Source organism: Atta colombica, unplaced genomic scaffold (assembly GCF_001594045.1).
Source record: "Atta colombica isolate Treedump-2 unplaced genomic scaffold, Acol1.0 scaffold12, whole genome shotgun sequence".
Taxonomy (NCBI): domain Eukaryota; kingdom Metazoa; phylum Arthropoda; class Insecta; order Hymenoptera; family Formicidae; genus Atta; species Atta colombica.
In genome coordinates this window covers 6,207,285-6,214,905 of record NW_017259206.1, presented here as the reverse complement: position 1 = coordinate 6,214,905, position 7,621 = coordinate 6,207,285, and the positions used below count along the sequence as shown (strand labels likewise).

Sequence of the window (7,621 nt, the reverse complement as noted above, 5' to 3'; positions counted from 1 at the left end):
ATATATATATATGAGAGTAGTTCATCAAGTCGTTCATATAGACAGATAAACGAATGAATGATAAATTACTTTAAAATTTATTTGCATCCTATTAAGTTTTATAAAATCAGCAATGCCCAGAATCTTTTCAAGATTGCTAATTAACTCGTAAGAGGAATACATACTTTTTGTGACGCTAAAGGAACGTATGAATCCTTGGTAATTAAAATTTTTTATTTAGTTTTATCTTCTTTCAGAATTTTAACATCTAAATTTAGCATAAATATGATACGATAATTACTCTACATGAATAGAACAAAATTATAAAAAAGATTGCGAAACATAAAATTATTCTAAATTATTACAGTATTTAAAAATTAAGAAAATGTCAGGATCACCAGAACCCTCAGATATGTACATTCTAGTTACAGATTAATGTTTAGATTGTAACACAGCATTATAACTTTTATGAAAGAAATTAACAAAGTGAATGATGCCAACAATCAAACAGCTAAACAATAAAATAATTAAATAGAAGAAGAGATGGTTACTTTCGTGCGATGATGCTGTCCGTGATTGCGTGTGTCATATCGATGGATGTTTTCCTCCTCATTCTTATCGTAATTATTGTCAAAAGGGATTAGATTTTATCACAGTTGCTGCAAGGCGGCTTTATAAATAGAAACTTTTGCACGCAGGTTTTACATAAGGCGCCTAATACGTATCCTGGCGATTATTCCTGGCGCCAGCGCACAGTGGGCCTCCAGGCTTCCTTCGAGGCCCTCATCCCCGTCTAATGGCAGATGGTTAATGGGAAGTTAATGTCCGCCGTGTGCTAACTACAAGACCGGTCTTTCTTCCTCTTTCCACGAGCCTCCTCTTTTCCTTGCATCCCGCGGCTGCTATTCCGCTTTTTCTTTTCTCCCATCTTTCTTCTCATTCCATTGAATCTTCTTTTTTTCCCTCCCTCCCTGCTTCGTCGTTTTCCTCTATCTCCTCTTCCGATTTCACGAGCATCTTGTGATCTTTCTCTCCGCGTACGTCGGCGTCGATTGCTGCGTGATGAGTGTAGCGTGTAATTGAGCAGCTCTAATTGCGTGTACTGTTAGAAGAAGATGACTCGATCCTGATGACGGCATGGATATAAAGTTTATTTATAGCTGTATGATCATAGGTGCTCCGACAGATATTTTTTAACGTAGGTATCGTTTTCGAGAATGTTGTCTGAATTTTTAATCGATCGTTATATTCTTGTATTGTTTCAACTCACTCATTAATTTTTTTTTTCTTTTAAGATTTTAGAACTGTATGCATTTTATGAATCTAAGATTCACTCCTGGTCTCTGTCTCTGTCAGGTTTAGAGCTTAGAGGATTTGCTCTAATCTGACAGCGATATATATCGCGGCGTAAGACTGAAACTATAAAGTACTCGGAAAGCCTTAAGCTTCGCATCAGGGATATTCTCACGTCCTCATCTTCAATACTGATACCGTTGATAGCTTCTTAACCCTTCAATGCCACATTATACCGTTTTATCACGAGTGTAACACACTGTAGATAATGTGTATGGTATACTCTCTAAATCTCGTGGAGTGAAACCTCACTCGAAGAGACTGAAAATTTAGCTTATTTTGAAAAAAAAAAGTTGAAATATAGTCATTCTTGTTCAAGAGTGGCAGATTTTCATTCTTTTTAGAGTGAGATTCACTCTTTTAAAATGAGATTCATTCCAAAGGATTTATTATATATATATATATAAAGGGATTATATATTTTTTATTATACAAGTGTATTATATATAGTATATTTATGGATAAGTATTTATCAATAAATAATATTTTTTACTCTTTATATATACAAATATCGCTCAAAACTTCACTTTCGTAGATTCATTCAATTCGTAAAAAATTATCGAGCAACCCGATCTTCCAGTCGTCTTAATTTGTGAGACTTATCTGCAGATTTTACCTTCTCGCGCGAGACGGTGGCGGCGCACGGACGTCGCCGTGTGAGAACATCGTCATCGTTGTGCCGGGAATAGAACCGGCCCCCTGGTCGATGCACCCCGGCAAGAAACGAGTCCTGTGCACCGCAATACCGACGCCTCTTCTATGACGCTCGCATTGTATTTCCAAGTCTTCCTGAGGGTTTGATCGACGTAATCTCTCGATCCGATTAGACGACTCCTCCTTTGTTCACTCGAATGAACTCCGTACGACCATGCTGTGGTCTCGCGAGATTCCTGGATGTACAATCCCGTGACAGCGAAGATCCTTTGTTCCGTCCATCTTTGCACGAAAGCGGCACTCTTTGTTCTACCGATTCTATCCCTCGTATTATCAGCTCTTGATCTTTGCACATCCTTTTCTTCATCAATTTTCCTTTTCGTAAATCTCTTATTACATAAATATATCGATGCGTGATATATTGATGCGTGAATCAAGGTGATTCTTCAGTATCTTTAATTATTCGGATATTTTGGAGCTCGATGATTTCGAAGACTTACACTGTTAGATCAAAAGAGCAATGATGACATTTTAACTTTTCAATATGTATGTTAAAATGTAAAACAATTCATTTCTTAGTTTCAAAGTAAACAACGTCCAACTCTGAGACATTTTTCTTATTTTTTTAAATAGTGCAATGATTTGAAATAATTTTATGTTTCATAATCTTATTCTTCACAGTTTTGTTCCATTCATGTAAGTTAATTATTGTACTATATTTAAAATAAAATTCAAATGTTATAATTTTTTTATGTAACTGAAAATTTTGTAAGTCCTAAGATTAATCACAAATAAATTTAATAGGTCCCATATAAGTAAAAATATATGTTCTTGTTATGGATTTATATATTTGCAAAAAATTGCATAAAAAAGATATTTATTTTTTTGAGATTTTCTTCCAAATTACTATGGCCAGTGTTTTCTCATAGCAAAAAAACTTGCTCGTTAACGGAATCTGCATGATCAAAAAATTCTCTGCACCTTATTTTCTCAACGTCTTAATTACAATGCCGTAATGATCGTGACGGTCACTTTCCGTGGGACGCAAAAGTTCTCATGAGAAGCTCTTCGTGAATACGCGCTTCTTTCGTTTGTCTCATTTTCACGACAAAGTTTCGAAAGTTTTATATTCTAAAACTTGCAGGAAAGAGTTGTGTATCTTGAATAATTCAAACACTCGAGAAATATAAACGCAGAGTTGATGTTCTCTAAATTTCTTCGATATACATATATTATTTGCGGGCGAAGGCCGCGAAAGGTATACAGTGCTAATGAACGGCGCGCTTGGATCGAAGCAAAAGCTCGAGTTTACTCAACAATTAGCTGCTCGAGGCGCGCCGAGTGGAATCCACGGGTGAACGCGGTACGTTTACATTTAGCATAACGTACATACAGATCCATGTCTACGTCGTTCCGCGCCTTTTTTTCTTTCGCCGCGGCCGGAGAGAAAGATCGAAGTTGCGGCCGCACACAAACGAGTTTGTTGACTCTGAACTTTTCGCGGATTCGGTCACTGTATCGTAACAATATGATCCTTAATTAAACTTTATTTTAATCTTCCAAAGCTGACGATAAATCTGTTGGATCTATTCAATTATTAATTTTTGTGTAAAAAATGTCAATTTAATTTTTTTTATATTACATTTGTAAATTTGGATTAAAATATACTTATTAAAATATACTTATAATTGTATTATCCGTCCTTTTTTATACAAGTTACGTCGTTTTAGTTTCTTAAAATTTATTAGTGTCTTTTAATTAATACAAATTAAATTTAATTAAATAAGAGAATACCTATATTCAAAGCAGATCTTTGTAGTTACATTTCTGTGTAAATTTATATACATATCTAATTTGCAAATTGCGCGCCGACATTTTTTTAAATATTAAAATGTATTATTAGAAGTAAAACCAAAATAGTAATATTACTTATTAAATTGACAAACAATTATTAATAATTTTTTATGCTAATAAGCATCTTATAAAAATATTAATAATTAGATATTTTAATAAAAATCTTAGATCTGCAAATAATTTTATTACTAATAGGCATTCTCTTTTTTAATTAGATTTATTCTTATTTGTCCATATTCATATCAAATTAAATTATTGTATTTTATTGAATTATTTTACAGACAAATAGATAATTACAAATTGTCTGACATACCCAATTAGTAACTGTATTACAGATTTTGGTGTCAGCTCCATAAGATTAATAAAGAAAAATGAAGCAAAAGAATTTCTTAATTTTATCCTCCTTCTAAAGATCGAAAAAAGGTATCCTTTATTTTTGCTGCTCGCACGTCACTCCAGTGATATATGTATTTAGAAGAACGATTGTCGGGATTTTTGCGCGTAGAATGTGCCGGACGTCGGTAGCACATGGCAGGAAGTGCAATTTTGCGAAATTGCGTTTCGGTGAGACATTGCGCACCAGCACGGACGTTGTAATTCGGTTTGCATGATAGCTGACAAAGTCTTGAAGAACGCTTATCGTAAATTCGCTAACATTTATTTGTGTGTGTATGTTGAGCAAGACAAGATTTAACGACATGCTAATGCTTTGTTAATCTCAATATTTCAAATTCATCGTACATTTCGAGAAGCTCTAGTCCTCCAGAATTGACGCCAAAATTTATAAGTTACTAACATTGATTCTGTGAGACCCATTTAATATATGCTGATCAAAAGATTAATTAATTTCGAGAAACCAAAATGACAAAATTTGTATGAAAAGATTGAATGGTAAATTTTAATAAAAATAATTTAAATTTGCAATGTAATATAAAGAAAATTGAATTATTTGACATTTTTGTGTAAAATGATTGCTACAATAATTATTCAAGTGCCTCTATGCGCATCTTAATGAAAATAATCTAAATTAACAAAAAAAGTTAAATGTTTGACATTTTTGTGTAAAATAATTGCTACAATAATAGATGCAAAAACTAAGAACTAATAAATTCAAATATAATGTATCTATTTATTATCGTAATGTTATCATAAACAGTACTTCGCAGAAAAAACTGAATTATTTTTATTCTTCAGAATTTTTCTTATCCAAACAATCACTGCATAGGTTCTCTAATAAATCACATCAACTCCAAAAAAATATAATTGAGTGAGTCCAATAGACTACGTCAACTCCGGAGAGTTAAATATGAAGAAAACTGAGATGCGTGTAACACGATCAGCTTAAATTTTCCATTCGTTACTCGCTATCGATGTTTCGTCGATTTGCTTTTTCGATCTTACAAGGGACCATTTAGGATTGGACAAGTAAGTTAGTCAATCTTTAACTAATATCAAGGATTTTCACTAACTTGTTGTAACAAATCGAGATAGTCTCTTGTCGGCATCATCGATGGAGCGTCGTGAACGATGGCGCCGATGAGACGAACAGCTCGGTCGATCTATGCAGAAGAGGTGGCGGCGGTAGCGGCGTTAAAAGCCATACTTTACTGTCTACGATCTCGTAACGATCATTCCCGTACCGTTATTCTCGGTCAAGGTTCTCGCGCCAAGATCGAATTGAAATATCCCGTTCATCAAGTCTGCGTCGAGCGCGATCAGGATCTGAGACGCGCGTGGTCCAACGACCTGGCGAGCTTCTCCTCTGTTCTCTTTCGCTTGTAAACAACGACGTGATAACCTGGATATATCGAGATTAATTAACGAGATTAGTGTGCACATATTTTGCTAGGAATCACAGAGGCGGATCCTATGGAAATTAATAAAATTTATATAGCAGGAGGTTCGAGCTGGGTCTCATAGGAATAATTTTCCTTGAGAAGACTTATTAATTCTCGAAGATATATATCGCGTAAAACGAGGGAAACGTGTTTCTAGCATCTTCTTCTTAAGCAAAATAAAAAGTCACGATGACATCAAAGTGACTCTAAAATGATTATTAAAAATTATTTTTTTAATCAATCATGATTCATTTTAATGTCATTTTGACGTTATCGTAATCTATTTGTTCTGCTTGGATTATTCTTACGAAAAAAATATACTTTTATCGATCTGAAATGACACTCAAATTGAGTGTTAATCCCCAAGTTCGAAGTTTATTTGGCAGTTAACTCAATTAGGCGTTATTTCGGATTACCAAGAGATATTTTTTCTATTCGATTTCAACGTCCAAGTCGTTGGTTCAGGTTTCGTAGAGTCGCCTGTCTCGTGTGAGCGACGGAAATTTACCATTAGAATATTTATGCTGCTATTTTATTAACAATTCCGATGACTTTGAGAGACGGCCGCTGCTTTTTTACACTCTCGTCCTGCGATTAGGGGATTACGTAAAACCGAGATATCTCCGATGCTATAAACGCGCGTATGCACCGTTTGAAAGCCATTTCTCCGCGTCAACGCGAGCACGTGCGGTAATGTTTCGCCATCGCGTCGCGTAACAATCTCGGCTGCAACAAAAGAAATATCCAGTGGGTGTCCCGTTTTGCACGTTTGACACGCGCGAACTCTGCGCGAGTCTCAACGCGCGTGTTACAAAGCTGCGAAGAAATCCACACACTTGCCGCGGGGACGCACTCGCGGAGGCGGCAAGCAGCGGCAAGTGTGAGGTCGTATGAGGTCGTACCACATGGTGGAGGGATATGAACGAGCGAATAGGTTGAGGGTCGTGAGTGGCCGTTGACCCTGCCTGTGTATGTACCTGTGTAATATGCCGTAGTCGGCGAGAGCGTCCGAGCGCGCCTGGACAGGCCGGAATCCGCACATTGGTAATAGCTTCTCTAGTTTACCGGTCTACCTCTCGTAAAAGAAGATATTTATGGCCCTCCCAACCTCTGTGGCCGTGACCAAAAGGTCCTTCCGCAAACTCTGTGGTCCCGAGTGCACAAAGTGCACGGCTGTTAATTAAGGACTAAATTTTGTCTTCAATTTGGACGGATTTTCAAGTGCCGAATCAATCCTTCTTTCGAACAATTTAAGTTATAAGAGAAATGTTTTTGGTATGTATAATTATTTATTTTGTCGATGTGACTAACAAAAACTTTTTTTTTTTTTCATTAAAAAGTTATGCTGTTTTAATCGAAATTTATTTTGACAACGCATTTTTTAAATGAAAAAGTAAGAAAGTTTTTGTTAGTCACATATTAACAAAATAAATGGTTATACGTACCAAATATTTTTCTCAGTGCAGTGTATTGAATTATTATAAATAATCGAATAAAGGTTAAACATTGTTAATTAGATTGCTTTTAGCAATTAAATATGGTCAGCATTGTAAAATAATAATAGTTGAAATTTATATAATCTTTCTTGCATCTGCAACTGTGATGAAAAAGTTTTTCCACAACTTTGATCTCGGGCATGGGTGCATAAGGTGTACGGCTTATTAATAACTAAATTTTGCTTTGAATTTAGCAGAATTTCAGCATCGCGATATCGATTCTTCTTTTGAACAACTTAGTTACTTGAACAACTTGTTGCAACAGTGAGTTAATACATTTTATTTAAAAAAATGGAGTAAATGAATTTTATAAAATTAAAAAATTTTTTGTCAGAACTTTTATGTAGATTGGAACAACACTTCAGAAATATTGAGCAAGTTTATATCTTTTCTTAAAATTTGTTGTATTGTAATAATATTCTTATAATAATATTTTTCATATATACGA

The 7,621-nt window shown here is 34.9% G+C and overlaps 1 protein-coding gene across 2 annotated transcripts in view; it reads left to right on the top strand.

The window, feature by feature from the left end:
• LOC108694447 (serine/threonine-protein kinase S6KL) overlaps window positions 1-7,621 on the top strand; it is a 66,728-nt gene that overhangs the window by 57,522 nt on the left and 1,585 nt on the right. The gene's annotated exons all lie outside the window — the stretch shown is intronic.